The sequence below is a fragment of the Balaenoptera acutorostrata genome, chromosome 16, assembly GCF_949987535.1.
Source record: "Balaenoptera acutorostrata chromosome 16, mBalAcu1.1, whole genome shotgun sequence".
In the NCBI taxonomy this organism is placed as follows: domain Eukaryota; kingdom Metazoa; phylum Chordata; class Mammalia; order Artiodactyla; family Balaenopteridae; genus Balaenoptera; species Balaenoptera acutorostrata.
Window position 1 is genome coordinate 40,175,609 of NC_080079.1, and position 16,944 is coordinate 40,192,552.

General features: G+C 37.1%; 1 protein-coding gene across 5 annotated transcripts in view; it reads right to left on the bottom strand.

Moving 5' to 3' along the window:
• Positions 1-16,625, bottom strand: part of A1CF (APOBEC1 complementation factor) — an 84,618-nt gene extending 67,993 nt beyond the window's left edge. For 2 of the 5 annotated variants that reach the window (XM_007182838.2, XM_007182836.3), the window contains exon 1: positions 16,544-16,619. The gene's annotated coding sequence lies outside the window, so the exon portion shown is untranslated. Of the gene's footprint in view, positions 1-16,543 lie in introns of all 5 variants that reach the window. The other 3 variants (XM_057531513.1, XM_057531512.1, XM_007182837.3) reach the window with 3 other exon arrangements.
• Between the last annotated feature and the right edge of the window lie 319 nt (positions 16,626-16,944).

Below are 16,944 nucleotides of genomic sequence, written 5' to 3' on the forward strand. Positions count from 1 at the left end.
ATTAACAAATGAATGTCAGTGTAAGCAAGTCATCAAAAACTGTGAGATGTGGTCAAGATTACGTCCTGAGGAAACTGTTTCTCTTCAGCATTTTTCTAATAAGCGATAATCATTTGACTAAGAAGGCTAGGAAAAAGCAAAAGAGACTAAAAGAAATCAGAAGGAATTAAAGATAAAAGTAAATTAATAAAACACAAAATCTGTAGACTTGATAAATACATATAAGACCTGATTGAAGAGATGGGTAAATTAGCACACCTCTGGCAATCTTGACAAGGTAAAAAGAAGAAAATGTATTTTAAAAACAAAGGAAAAATGAGTATAACCACAGATCAAGAGACTTTTAAAGAATATGTTTTTATCAATAAATTGAAAAATTAGATGCAGTAACCAATTACCTAGAAAACTGTGAATTTTCAAAATTGCTTCAAGGGTAAGTCAAAAATTTGCATATACCAATAACTGTAAACTGTATTGAAAAAATTCATTGTATTCCTCCCAAATAACACATGGTCCAAATGGCTTTATTAGGCAAGTTTTATAAACTTTAAGTTTTCTTAAATGAGTTTTACAGACTCATTTAAGAAATATATTTTTTATTATAGAAAGCTTTTGAAGCCTAGAATAATAACAGAAAACTTATGAAATTATTGATAAAGCAGATCTCTGATACAAAGCCAGACAAATATATCACAAAACAGAAGACTATAGATCAGTATCACAAATATAGATATGAACTGCATACAGCAAAATATCAAAAGACGAATATACAATAAACACGATGGGTTTACTACAAGACTACAAAGATTATTCAACATCAGGGATTCTATTAGTTTAATTCACTTCATTGATGAAGAAGAAAAAAACATGATCATCCCAGTAAATGTAAATTCAACACGCACTAGTGGTTTAAAAAAAGAAACTCTTAGTAAGTTAGTAATAGAATAGTAATTCTTAAATTGATCTATCAGAGACATGTAGCAAACATCACACTAAATAGTGAAACACTGCAATCATTCATTCTCAGTCAAAAGAAGTAAATCAACTATATAAAACTATTAGAACTAATAAAAGAATACTATGAGGACAGTTATAAAAATGTTCCGTATTTAAGCAGAAAAAAAATGAAATGAGAATCTGAACAATATAAACAAAATATATAAAATAACAATAAACAATGTGAAATATCCAAAATCTATATGAAGAAAATGATAAAATTCTACTGGAGGATCTAAAAGCCTGGGTAAATAGAGGTCTTATTATTATAAAGATCAATTCTTCCAAAATTAATAATCTAGTGCAATACCAATTTAACTTCCAATTAAATTATTTTGAAATTTGACAAACTGATTCTAAAGTTCATCTGGCAGGAAAAAAATGGCAATACATATCACAACATGCATTGAAAGTATAGAGTTATTTGGAACTAGCCTAGTGAAACGTTAAAATTAAAACAGGCAATGGTGATCATTTGGTAATATATAGAAATATTGAATTACTATGTTGTGTACATGGAATTAACATAGCGTTGTAGATGAATTATGCTTCAATAAAATTAAATAAAATAGGCACAGGAATAGACAAATAGATTAATGGAATGGAAAAAAGTCTAGACCCATAGTTGTGTTTATATTGGAACTGCCAATAGGTGCAATGATAGGGAGATCATAGACAATTTGAGAAGAAAGATAAAGTTGGCATACCATCTCACAACACATACCAAAATTCTAAGTGAATTAAAGAAATAACCTTTCAAAAACATTGTATAACTGCTAGAAGAAAATATAGGAGGACATTTTTATAATCTTGTAATGCAGAAAGTCTTCCTAACCAAGCATACCAAAAGCCAGAATTGAAAAGACTAACAGATGTGACTACATAAAAATTACAAACATCTGTAATGACAACATAAAGTTAAAAGGAAGCCACAGACTAGAAGAAAATGATTGCTACTTACATAATATACAGAGAATTAATATCTGCAATATACAAAGAGTACTTTAAAATCAATAGTAAAGGGGCTCAGAGGTCAGTGGACAAAGAGCAAAGGACATGAGCAGTAAATTCACAGAAAAAAAGAGTTTATAAACTTATTTAAATATGGCCATTTAGTGGTCAGAAAAGACAAAATAAAACCAAGATACTTGGTTTTGCCTATTACGGGGCAATATTAGAACAGATTTCAAATAATACAAACAATAAACGTAGCTGACATTAACTGAAGGATTACTATTGGCTATGTTCTAAAAACTTAAAATGTAATTCATTTAATCCTTATAAAAACTTAATGGGGTAGGTATTATCATTCTTCTGATATAGGTAATAAACCAAGTTAGAGAAGTTAATGAGCCCAAGGTTACTTAGGTAATAAGTGGCACAACTGTGATTTGAATCTAAGTAGCCTGGGGCCAGAGTTTGTGCTCTTAATTACTAAATTTGACTTCTCCTCCTCTTAAAAATAATAGGCAAATGGTGACGGGGAGAGTTGGGAGATTACATCTACACAGCTTCCCTTAAAGTGTGAGGAGCACATGGTACCATGACGAAACTGATGAAGGTGATACTGTGAGTCTATGTTCTCTTCCATAAGGACAGATGTTCTTGGTCATTTAAAGCGCTGTGGTAATTTAGCCTCTTTGCTTGAATGAAAATGAGCTATTGTTATAACTCTTTTAAATAGTGCTGTGGGTGGGCAATCTGATGGTTCAGTTGGACACATCCAGGATCTGACCCCCTTTGGACATAGTCCAAAATGGACATTGCCAGCCCTCTGTTACATGCTTGGTCATACCTCACTAAGACATCACTCCTTGGCAGAGTGTAGAGTCGTCACAGGTGACCAAGTGATATATCATTTGACAGGATCTGACTGGAGTTTCATGTTAATTTCTATTCCTATATTTAAATTAAAGTGCTAGTTCCTTCTTCCCATTGATCTTTAGCTCTTCTGGATTGTAGATAGCCGGAGAGGAGACAGTTAGCTGTGGACCAAATATCTGATGGAGTAGTGCAGTGGTGGGTAACCAAAGCCGCAAGCAGTTCTCATGGGCACCAAACACCAAACACAACTATTTTGGTAGCAGGGTCTTCTCTCTCTCTCTCTCTCTCTCTCTCTCTCTCTCTCTTCCTCCCTCCTTCTTCAAATGTCCATTTAATTACTTTTCTTCTTCTCCTGTCTCTTACTCCCTTCCATTTTTAATCCTGTACTTTGTTCTCTCTCCTGCTCCTTTGGTGACACCCCTGGCTAAAGAAGTTGCTGATTCTATCTGGAAGGTACACCATATTTTTAAGACAAATTATTAACAGTTGTAGAGGAGCAATGCTGACAGACAAACTTGCTAAATAAATGGCTATTTTTTCAAAGATGTAAAAAGCTGATATTTTGATTACTGTTTGTTGATGTTTAAATCCATATACAATCTTACTTGTTGTCATTCCAAGTCCTAAATAGAGTAACTTAAAATAGCACATCCTAAGATACTGGGGAAATTGCACCACAGTAAAAATATCTATAGACAAAAATAAAACTATACCAGAGAAAAAAATACTATTGGGGCTACCAACTTAGAATTTATCAGAGAAAAAGAACAAGCAGAGGTATAATAGACAAATAATTGGATTGCAATTTTTATACATTTCTTTGTGTATATACATGTGTATATACTTACACCTGGACTAAATCAGGGCATTATGAACATGCAGGGGATGAGAAGAAGGCATGTCTTCCTAACATTTTTTTTTAAATAATTAAAAATCAGGAGTCACACACAATCTCTTTTGAAAAGAAAAAGTTACCCAAACTCTTGGGACAGTTAAGCACATTCATCTGGCCCACAGATCATCATTACTGCAAAACAATCCTGACATCTGGAATCCTTCTTGTTTTGTTTGAGAAAAAAAAGTGATTTCAAATGGTCAGAAGTTTTTATTTTCATTTAAAAAATCTGTTTAAAATTGCATAATTTATGGTCCAGTGGAAGCACCTCCTGCTCTTTAGCATATTCTCACTAAGTAGATATTACAGAGGTATATTTTATTGGCTTCAAAAGACATTTCACCATTTATTTGCTTCAAATGCCCTTTAAATATCAACAAAGAGCCTTTAAATCCCTGGAATTTAGCTTGAAACTATAAATTACACAAGGAAAGACAGGAGAGAAAGTGTTAACCTATGCATGTCTTGTCAAAATAGGACTTCAAGATTTAACTGCAAGTGTTTCTAAATTTTAGCAGAAACTATGGAGAAAGAACAGACTCCCTACCTGGCCTCATGTTATAATCAACTGTACTTGGGCATCACCCTTACCACCCCTAGAGGGATTCGCATTCAACTGGTCTGGAGTAGAGCCCAGGAAATTGGATGGTTTAAAACCTCCTCAGGTGATAATACGCAGCTGAGGTTAGAACTTCTGAAATAAGATCTAGTCTATACATGTTAAATGTCAAACAAAATGAAATATGGAGAGTAATTTATTCCACCTGCCAAATAGTTGGGACAGACACATCTTAAAAAATTACTAAAAAGAAGAAAAAGTCTATACAAGAAAGACAGAGACTAGATTACAGGAGAAAGAATAATTCAAAATTGTCTCTAATAATTGTCCTGTCTACTTTTCATCACTTTTAATGAATACATGTTTTCATAATTACCAGTATTTACAAATAATGCCCTTGAAATACCAAAAAAATCACATTCTTCCTAGATTCTGGCATAAGTGATTCATATTCAACTCCATTTCCATGAGGACCAACCAATAAGGTATTCATATTACCACTGTATGCGTAAAATTCTATGTCGTGGCTCTATATGTGGAGAGGAAGCAAAAGCTGTGAGGTAGAGAAAGGATAGAGAGTAGAAAGTAAGGATGGCTTTTAGAAGAGAGAGGAGCAGATGTAAGAAGTAGTTGAGTCAAGTTAACAGTGAAGCACCTTAGCAGGTCCATGAATCCCTACAGCTGAGGTCCTTACAGCCTCTTTATCCAGAACAACCTCCAGCGTAGGCTCCGCATGAAGTCTGGGTCTTGACTTTTTCCTGCTCCTGTACATATGTATCCTTACTTGTTGATCTTCTTACTCCTACCCTCCTCCTCCACCCTCTCTTCCATTACTAGACTTAACTCAGCCCAAGTAGAATGAAACTTCACTGCTTACTACCCCTAGTTACTGCCTACCTCTGCTAGATCAATCTCCCTAAAATGTCCCTTCTAATATTCTTCATTGGTCTCACAATTAACTATAAAGAAACAGTCCAACCCCTTAGCCTGACATCCAGTATCCACCATGATCTGGTCCTAACTCTACTTTTCTGACTATCTCTCAATCCAAGTCTAGAGCTATTCTGCGCTCAAGCCCATCAGGTCTCCCAGATACACCAGTTACTTCTTATTTCTTAGGTTCCTTTGTTCTTGTTTCCCATTTGCCGTGTGTCTAGAGTCCCCATCCTTATTTTCACACTCTCCCTGGCTGAGATGAATTTATGTCTGCACCATCAGGTTGTGTGTGGTTGTACATATGTAGGCATGCACAAGCACACATGTGTGGCTATGAATGTGTATATATACATAAAGGTGAATAAACTCCTGGTGGCCAGTGCTGACAGCACAACATCACACAAGAAGTTTCCTTGTGTAGCTGGTTCTGATACCACCACTCCCTTACAAATCCTCCAGCTTCGGCTCAACTTGGATAAGAATATCAGAAACTCTGAACCAGAGATCCTCATAAGTGACTTGTACTTGACAACATTGAATGTTGAGAGATAAATAGCAGTTTTTTTAATCCAAAAAAGATTTTGGAAAATTTTAACAGCAGATGGAAACTGTGCATGTGTTGGATGAAGGAGTGGGTAATGGAGAGGGAATGGAGATCCTTAAGACCAGACAACCTGAGGTGCTTTCTATTCCCTTAAGGTTATATTGTGATGGTTAATTTTATGTATCAACTTGACTGGGTCACAGAGTACCCAGACATTTGGCCAAGCATTATTCTGGGTGTGTCTTTGAGGGTGTTTCTGGATGAGATGAATGCTTGAATTGATAGACTGAGTAAAGCAGATTGCTCTTCCTAATGTGGGTGGGCCTCACCTAAACAACTGAAGGTCTGAATAGAATAAAAAGGCTAAATAAGAGAGAACGCCCAGTTTATTACAAAAAAAAAAAAAAAAAAAAAGAGAGAGGGAGAACTCTGCCCTGCCTGAGTGCTTGAGCTGGGACATCAGTCTCTTCCTGCATTCAGAGTTGAACTGAAACATTGGCTTTTCTTGGGAAGCCTTCTGGCTTTCAGACAGGAACTACATGTTGGCTCTCCCGGGTCTCCAGATTGCCAACTGCAGATCTTGAGACTTCTCAGCCTCCATAATCAGGTGAGCCAATTCCTTATAATAAACCTCTTTATCTATTGATAGATAAATAGATTTATATGTATCTTACAGATACTAGGACAATGACAACACTAAAACCATGTAGGTATATGTATTAGCCAGTTAGGATTCCAACTGGAATATTGGTTCTGTTTCTCTGGAGAATCCTGGCTAATACATATACCTACATGGTTTTGGTGTTGGCATTGTTCTAGTACATGTAAGATCAGGGTACAGATGGCTATGGTGTTATCTTCACTCAATAATAATGTCCAACTCTGACCCCATGCCTGACTTTCTTAAAGATCCCTGGGAAAGAGAACTGGCAGAGTTTAGAAGTTCTGGAATCACATAACCTAACAAGAAGAGTAGAATTTCTTTGCATGTATGTTTCATTTCTAAGTTGACTTACAAATTGGTATGGTGGTAATCACAGCATACAATGTAGATATCCTTCAGCTTTAAGGCAGATGTTTATCCAATAGTCCTGGGACCAATTATTTGTGTGGCTGATTACAGAGACCTGATGAGCTGGTGAGGTCTGGTGTTATCATGTCTCTTTTTATTCTCGTTGAGATTGTCCTTTTGAACTTAGTTCCTGCATCTGGTTTCCTCAGACCAATTTGGAAAATTTCAGTTGAAAACTCAATGTTCACCAAGGCTGCCAATCACTGACTAATGGAATACATTCAATCCTGGAGTGAAGCTTACAAATTCCAACGATCTAAAGCTCTGTAGTACAATGGCCCTGAGGCAATCTGACTCTTTCAATAAAGGACAGCCTTATGTTTCCCTTAAAAAAAAGATTATATGGATATTCTATAACTAGGTCACTGAGTAAGGGTGACTTGCCATCTGATATACCTTGATAAGAGATGTAGCAAATGGCTCTGCTCGGTGTTTTCTTTTTTTTTTAAATGTACTTTTTTTTTTTTTTTTTTTTTTTTTGGCTGTGTTGGGTCTTTGTTGCTACACACAGGCTTTCTCTAGATGCGACGAGCAGGGACTACTCTTCGTTGCGGTGCACGTGCTTCTCATTGCGGTGGCTTCTCTTGTTGCGCAGCACGGGCTCTAGGCGAGCAGGCTTCAGTGGCTGTGGCACGGGAGCTCAGTAGTTGGTGCTCGCGGGCTCTGGAGCGCAGGCTCAGTAATTGTGGTGCACGGGCTTCGTTGCTCCGTGGCATGTGGGATCTTCCCGGACCAGGTACAAACCCGTGTCCCCTGCACTGGCAGGCGGCTTCTTGACCACTGCATCACCAGGGAAGTCCCTCGGTGTTTTATGAATTGCCTGCAATTGTAATTCTCACAGAGAGGTAGGTGACAGTTTCCTGCAGTAAGAATTTCAGGGCGCTGACTTGCCCACAGTTGTATCTCACCGGGATGAGTAGCACAGGGCTCTGGCCATGTGTTCTTCATGTCCTCTACTTAGCTAGTCAAACCCAAGCTGACCAATTACAGCATCCATCTCTCATCCCCGATTGTAGACTACCCTCCAAAGATTCAGGCTTCTGAAAGAAATCCAGATCCTCTTCTCCCTGCTCTTTGTCAACAACCCCAAATTCTGCTCTGGTCTCACATCTAGTCTTCCCCAGCCCTCCCAGCATTACAACCATATGGCTGCTCCCAACCTGATGTGCTTAGAAAAAGTGAAAGATTAAAGACCAGATTGTGCGAAGCTTGATGAATGAATAATTTGAAGTGTTTGTTTCCACGATTCAGTTTTTTTTTCCCACTGAAAAGCCAGAAACTTCCAAGACTCAGTGTCAGAAAATAAAGGGAGGGGGCAAGAAAAAACAGTCTGTACCTCCTGAAACATCTAAGAAATTTACTCATACAAATTCCTGGTAGTCTGACCACACATACAACTACTTAGATTTATAGTTCTACCTCTCAAAATTGGACAATTTGCTTCAAGGACAAAAGTCAGCTAGACAGAACATTTGAAGATGAAAGAAAAGATCCTAGTGTATGTCAATTATTAAATTGTGTCAATGCAGTATTTTTCGGTTGCAAAAATAAAATCAGCTCAAATGTATATATAAACAAAATAATACATTTCAATCGCAGTGAAAAAAAAGATTATATAAATTCTGATTTTATGCTAACTTACATATGTTGGTATAAACTGCCCTTATTAAATTCTTGCCTCCTTATTTCTAGTCAGCCACTGAGTTCTGATACTTTGCTTTCTTTTGAATTCCCACTGCCATTAATTATTATCTCTGCAGCCATCATTTAATACCTAGATCATCGCTGTAATTCAGCCTCTAGTCTTTTCTAACTCTAATGTCATTGGTACAACACTGGTTGATTTTCTTAAATATCCATTTTATATTACTCTTCAACTGAAATAATTCCAATGGCCTCATATAACTCTATGAACTAATGTCAATTTTTCTATCTTATTACCAAACTTCTCCAATGTTGTACTTCATATTAATTTCCAGTGTATACCTTCCCTCTACTCAGGCCAGTTTGAAGGATGGCTAGGAGTTAGGAGAAGGGAGAAGAAAGGGACTCTAGGGGACAGAGGTGTAAGTGAAAATAATATGGATGGTTGAGAAGCTGAGTATGATTAGAATGTTGAATTCAAGTTGGGAGGGGGTTGCTCGAGGGGGGGAGCGAGAGTGACAGAAGATAAAGCTGGTAAGGTAGGCAAGAATTAAATCAATATTGGCATGATAGAGTGTTCGCATTGTATTATGAAGTCACTGGGAACAACATGGAGGAATTCTAGGACCCTATGTACTTTAGAAAGATAACTCGTGAGTTTTGTTGAGAACAGCTTAAAGGCAGAAAGACTAGTTTAGAGACAGATGGAAAAGAAAAAGAAGGACAAAACATCCTACATTCATTCCTCATTCATTCATTGAGGAATGAAGGTAGGATAAAGAGAGGGAGGGCCATAGACTCACCAAGGATATACACTCATCTTCTTAGCCCTTAGCACTTAGCCTCGTGTTAGCTGGCATTTCATACATATTTGCTAAACAGAATGGACATTTTATATAGCCCCTCTGACTACTCCAGGCTTTGTCCTCTTTTTCCTAATTTTCTAGTTTCACCACAGGATATTAGAATACACAATATTTTGCACTGTGTTGTTCATTATTGGTTCACAAGTCTAAGGGTGTCATAGTCAATAATGAACAAAAAACCGTGGGATCACGAAGTCATACTGACTTAGGTTCAAATGTTGAGTTCCATCCCTTAAGAACTTTGCAAACTTGGGTTAAGTTATTTATAACTGGGTCCCAGTTTCTTCATTTCAAAATTGGAGATAATGATGCCTGCCTTATAGGGTTGTTATAGTGATTCAAAGTGATTCGATAAGTGCACAGCACAGAGCTTGGTACATGACACTCACTAATGTTTTTCTTTATCTCTTCTTCTACCTCTTTGCCTTCTGTCCCCAGTTAGGTGGCTATTTTATTCAATAGAGAGTATTGTGCCTTTGAATACTTTGATGGTTGTTTTTTTTTTTTTTTTTTTCTTTTGTCATAACAGTGAAAATAACAGAGCCTGAGAGGTTTGTACTCTGGGGTGATTTCAGACCAGATTTCTAGTCTGCTTCTCTTGCTAATTACACAGGTTCCTTTAAATCACTCTATACTGACTTAATTAGGAGGCCCTGCCTATGATAGAGGACATCTCTGCCTTGGGAAAACTGCAACAGAGTCAGGGAGAAATTGTTCCCAATTTGCACAGCAAGCCAGTCGTGGGGATAGTTAATTTCTAAGCCACTGACTTCCAGGCTAAAATACACTTTCTGCATGTTGACCTCATAGCCTCTCTCTCTTCTAACCATTTTCCTCTAGTAAAGCATTGCGTAATCAACACAGAAATGAGATGAGAATTATAGCTGCAATAGCTGAGGTTTATGCACACTTACTTGGTATTGTTCTAAGATCTTCATGTGTAATTTCTGATCTAATCTCAAAGCAACCTTGATTTTACAACAGAGGAAACAGGCACAGAGAAGTTACCTTACTGAAGGTCACATGGCTAGTAAGTGGTGAAACTAGGATTTGAGCCCAGGCATTCTGGGTCCGGAGCCTTCTGCTTTAACATTGTAATCATCTCCCTCTTGGCCATTCCAGCACCATGAATCAGCTTTGTTTCATTGGAATTTGGGGAATACTTTGAAATATTGAATTATTATTATTGGAAGTAGTAAGCTGAATTATTATTATTATAGTGAATATTTGATCTTATGGCTTATTTTGAAAGGCAAATAAGAATAAGAGTTTCTAGACATTGTAATTTTTTCTCTTATCTTTATTACCCTCTGGGACCACATAATGGCATTCCCTGATTGATTCCAATTTAAGTAATGCAGTTGTATTAAGTAACTGTTATGAAATGAGAGAGACACATGGAGGAATTAGTACCTGGTAAGAGTGGTGCTCAAATGACTTTAATAATAAATCAAAATTATTTAATAAGTAAATTCTTTCTCAAAAATCAGACAAACACCTGCCATTCAAATACCTTCTGTTATCCTCTGGTTACCCATGACACTTTCACCCTGGGCCATCTCTCCTCTACGTCTTCTCTTCCCCACCATCAAAACTTATTTGTCCTAAGTACCATTTCCATAAGGCTTTATGAGACTAGTGAATATGCTAGGTGATTTTAGGCTACAGTGTTCCTGAATGTCAACACCTCAAAGTGCCCTGATCACTCCCACTCTGTATTCCAACTAGTTTGTATTTTAAAGAGGAACTTCTGGAAACATACTCTTTTTATCCTAAATGAAGAACTCTATTGAGGCTGGTGGAGCCGCTATTTGGGTGCATCTCGGTTTCAATTTAAAGCTCCAAATTAGGTCAGTTTAAATATGGGATTCCCTTAGCATTCAGAGACCTAGCAACCCAATTATCCTTTCCCTGGGGAGAAGGGTGTGTCCTCCAGGTGGGAGGTGCTATGTCCTTTTCAGACACTAACAGAATTCCAGTGTAAGGTAGCCGAGTCATTCAGGACAATTACTTTGTATTTTCAGAGGTGACTCCACTGTGTTTCCTGGCCTGTGTCTGTGCATATTTCCTCTGTGACCTGCGCCTGGCAGTCTCTTTGTTCACAAGAGAGGTCTCCTTTAACTGCGTCTCCAGCTGTGTCAGTCCCTGAATCTGAACATAACAGGGAGAGTGGCACTCAGAGTGAAGGGGCTATTTCCTCATAATCGTGGAGGTCCTATTAATCTCTCTCTCAGAGTTTGCATAGAAAATCAGGATGAATTAGAAATGCTGTCCTGTGGGAGGTGGTATAATGGAAAGGGCCTGCCTGAGGGGTGGAGTACTGCACATGGGTTCTTACCCTAATAAAAAGTGTCTTTTATCCTTGGGACACTCATATAGCTTTTTCTCTGTCAAAGGACCTCAACGTTTCCTTTTAACTCCAAGACTCAGTGCTTCTCAGTGTTCCATTTTTACTCTGTTTGCAGGGTCTATGTGCCAGACTCCTGGAGTTCACTCTTGTTTCTAACCACTGATTAACTGTGTGATCTTGGGCAATATTTTTCATGTCTCTGAGACGTCACCTCTTTACTGGAAAAATGGAATTGCACCAGTACTGATTCCAGGAGATTCCAGAGGATTAAATGAGTTAATCTATGTGTCTGGCATATGGCAGGAGCTATATAAGGATATAAGGGCTATTATTAATATCATTGTTATCATCATCATAGAGTGTCAATTGGCTGGTAGTAAATGCCTGAATTGTGAGGCAGTGTTAGGGCTCTTCAGGAAAGAGGATTGGAAAGAGGTTTCCTGAGGTGGGCATTTGTATGTGCCAACAGAGTTTTCTCCTCCATGGTATCAGATTCTGATTTTTGACTTCCACTGCAAGTAAGCACAGGTTTTAGGCTAAGCCAATTCATGCAGAAGGCCCCAGCTGAGCCCCGGCTGAGCACGAAATATAAACCTAATAGACAAGCTGGATAGAAGGATACTACAGATGGGTTAATAGAAGTGAAAGTCAATTACGTTTATACCTAATACCCTGTCAGTGCTCTGTCAGTTTTTTAGGAGATGTTATAGAATCTTCCCTTCTTTGCTTCCTTCACTATCTTAGTTACAACATCTGCACTGGTTTAAATCTTTTTAGGGTTGTTTTCTTCTGGGACCTGCATGGGACTTGTTCTCCTCTCACCTTCCATCTGGATCCTTATGTCCTTTCTTCACAGTTTCATCAAACCTCTTAATTCATCAACAAATCAATTAATGCCCAGGACAGTAGTTGAAGGCTCCCTACGTAGTCTGCATTATTGCTACATAAATGGAGCTAAGCTTATAAACTCTAGGTGAGAGCATCGTTCAGTGATGAATAATGACAATTACCTTGAAGAAACTAGGATTACTAAGTCGACTATGAAGAAATTTGGCATTAAAAAAAATCTAAATTCTTCTGTATAAAATGCTTTGTAGACTAGAATATTCTATAGAAATGAGGTATCATGGTAGTTAATTTTGCTATGTAAACTGGAATATTTTATAGAAATAAGGTATCATGGTAGTTAATTTTGTTATGTAAATCTAGTGTTAAGTCCACTGGGCATCCCAAAACAATGGTCATTTTTTAACTGCTAGAGGAAGAGGAGACATGGCTATGTCCTTGAAGGAGGGATTTTGATAGAATTGCAAACCGGTTTGCTCGCTTAGTCATTCTGTCTGGCCAAATTGTCATATGCTAATTCTCTTTAGCCATATTACTGACTGGGGCAGAACCCTGTACATAACCTTGCAAACTAGAGAGAGTTATCCTAATCCTTATTATTACTTTCCTCTTAATATTAGCAGGAACTGAGTCCTATGGGAATAAACACATCTGGAAAATGCTTTCTGTATGATCAGTAATACCTACATATATAAAATTCCACATATATATCCGAATAAGGAAAAAACAAGCTTAGTGTATATCCTTAAAAGAAAATCAAATCTGAGAGCTTAAGATGCCAGTATATTTTAGTCAAGACAACTATTTTTATAAAGAGAAATATTTTAATGTTTCATTTGGATCCATCAAAAATATTCATCACAAAATTCTGATTTATTAAAATAAAAATTTGAAATAGTTTTTAATGCTGATAACCTAGTTGGGTTAGGTTTGATGGAATAAAGTGATAAACCAGCTTTTCTGATCGAATCAGCAGTCAATATTTGTTAATTACTGCCTGGATTTTACTTGATCAGGCCAAGGAGCAGATGGGATTTAGATTTCTAATACAGAATGTCACTGTAGCCGTGCTGCTTTTTTCCAGATGCTTTCCCTGGGGGAGTTTGGACTGTTACGACTGCACTTTAGAAGAGCCTGGTTACTGTTTCCATGAATAAGATAAAATGGTGTTTATCCTCCGTGGATCAATACCATCTTGTTTGAACTTATTGAGTCATTTAGAGACACATAAGGTAATGAAAACCATTGTGCAATGGTACCCAGCGTACTACCCATGCTGCCCAGGTTTCTGTAGGATGACAGTATTTTAAAAGATAGTTATTGAAACAGATTTTTTAATATCAACTGGCTGTGTGATGAAATGAACACACACTGTGACAGGGTGTCCTGTGGGTTTCAGTGAAAAAATTCTTTTTTTAGAATAAAAGAGAATGATCTCTTATTTTCTGAATAAATGGAATGGGGTTTCACTTTGTGACTAATCAGAAAACTTCATTGTTTACATACAGTTTTTCATTTAAATGATAGTAGCATTGTTTTGACAAAGAGGAGCTAATAGGTAAGTTTAGAAAGTTTTAGGAAACTTTTCTGGAGGTTTTTACCAACAGGGAAACAGAAAGGGAAGAGAGTTTTGCTGAATTCCTCCTGTGTACCAGGGACTGTGCTTAACTATTTTGCTTTATCATCTCATTTAATCTTTACTAAATTCTGCAGGACAGATTTTGCCCCCATTTAACCTTTGAGGAATCTGAGATTTAGAGAAGCTGAATATCATGCCCAGGGTCACAAACCTAGGGAGTTTGTGAACAAGCAGTCCAACCCAGCTCTGTCAGGAGAAAAGTCCAGTGTTCTGTCTATAATTAATTTGGAAAGTCTCTAAGATAGGCATGGTCCTGTTTGACGAAAGATGTTTAGACTCTAAGGTACCTAAGAGGTTTGCAATTGTAATGATTTCAATAGTGATGGTTTCAGTCAATTCTAGTTGTTATGAATGCTGGACACGGGCTATAAAAATGATTTGTTCTGTCTTAATCTGTAGTCTGAGGGGTACCATTTCTGAGAGATGTTAATAAATGTTACTGAAAGAAGACGTTCTGTTGTAAATTAAGCTTAGGAAACAGAACATTGCCTACTCTCCTAGATATTCAAGATGAATGAATGCATTTACACACAGAGTAAATCTCCAGTCACTGTGAGGACGGTCTCACGGTTCTATGTTTGGGCTCTGGAGTCAGACCACTTGGCTGGGGAACTTGGCTCTGCCACCTCCTAACTGGGTGATGTTCAGCCCATTAGGTAACTTACTTGTGCCTCAGTTTTCTCGTTTTGAAAAGTGTTATAATAGTATCTACCTTATATGACTCTTCTAAGAATAACTTGAGATAAATGCATGGAAAGCGCTTAGAAGTGCACTTGGCAATATGCTTAATAAATGTCTGTTATTATTATTATTCAAAATACTCATGTAGTAACAAGACCTGCTTTAACTTGTCCAACCACCATTTCCTCAACTTACTTGACAATAGAATCCCTCTTTTTGAGCCACATATATTAACGTCCACTGAATACAGTGTAGGAAATGCTATATTTGAAAAGACACAAAAGCAACTTGGTATTAGCCCAATTGGAAATAATAACCAAATATTCAGTGTTTTCATATCTACTATGTCATTTTACGTTTGCCCATAACAACTAATTTCTTTTTTCTTGACAACTATCTTTCTCCTTCCCTTACACTTGGTAAATAATAAATTGAAACAGTAAAATATGAGAACTGTCTCAAATGGGCAGTATCAATACTATTCCAGAAAATATTGCCCTTAAAAATGAACCTGTAAGTCATTTGTCTATTACCTGTATTTAACAGGGGAAGCCCTCAGTGCTTTGACAAGTTAGTGGTTTCACTTTTATTTCCAGACCTATGCTCCTACTGTATGCATCTCAGCACATATTAATAAAAAAGAATGTTTCAGACCAGACCACCACATCTTTGATGATCTTAAATTGTATACAACTAGAGTTAAATTTGCCAATGCACGTTTTGCAGAACACTAATCCTGCACAATGCACAAATGATGGTGTGTTAGTCATCTTCTTGGAGATACACAGTACACATCTAAGAAGTCCCATGGTAAAGAAACTTGTTTGGGAACCCATTCTCCTTGGAACTTACTTTGGTAATCATAGAACAAAACTATTTCAGTCAGAGTATTTAAGAGATTTCTGGGAGGAATGGGATATTCCTGGTAAGTGCCTTGATTGATTTCTTTTTTTAGGTAAAATACCATCATAGTCTGATTGTGAATCATCTTGTTGGAGTGAACAAAATGATCATGTGAAATATATCCACTGCGGCACAGTTGCCCAAACCATCCTGAAAGGAAAAGATCTAATAATTAGCCATCTCAAGGTTGAGATTTAATATACTCAAACCAATCATTTTCCGTGTGTGTGTGTGTGTGTGTGTGTGTGTGCGTTTATGTGTGCTTTTGGTGGTGGTGCAGGATAAAGGAGGAGAGGAAAGAAGATAATTGAATATATGAAGTCTAAAGTATGGTAGAAATTATGACCTATACAGAGAACTCAGACTCTGTCAGTGATGTTAATACTATTTCTCTTGTTAATTATACTTTTACGTTTCCTGGGATCTGAGGACCAGGACAGGCAGTCAATCACAACTCTCCCAGCTGTCTGGCTATTGCTAAATACATTTCTCAGAAACATTAGCCTTACACTTATACCCAAAGTGATAAATCTACATTTTTTTTTACCCTCAGAAATTGATTAAATCAAGGAGCAAAAACAGCTGCCATCTCATTTTGAGATTATATGATCGTTCTAATTTTCTTTTGTTTTCAGGTGGCTTCATTAGTATAAAAACAAACTAGAAACATCTCTGAATTCAGCTCTATAGTGGAAGAGGGTAAAAACTGTTTTCACTGCATTCCCACTGATCCACACCGCACAGTTTCACAGAGTTGAAATAGAAAAAGCAAAACACATGGACAATACCTGAGTGATTTCAGAGATCCCCACCCGGAAAAGGTTTCCTTGATTATGGCGAATTCAACGTGTCACTCTGGGTATGCTCTAATCATCATATCAAACTCCAAAGGTTCAGTGGCTTTAGGTTTGGTTTACAATTCCTGGGAGTTAAACTTTAACTCACCCTGTCTCTTGCATCCATGCAGCCCTTTGACCAGATAACTGGGTCACTACAACCCAAGCAGAATCTACAAAATTACTGTTGTCATTTGTTTACCATATTAAAATGAATTTTGCATTAAGAATCATTAATGTGAATATTATTTTGATGCTGTTTTAAGTGATATATATTTTAAAAAGAACTCACTGCAATTTGGGTAACTAAGCTTTTCTTTATATTAGCTCCCTTGTTTTCTGCTATGCCAAAA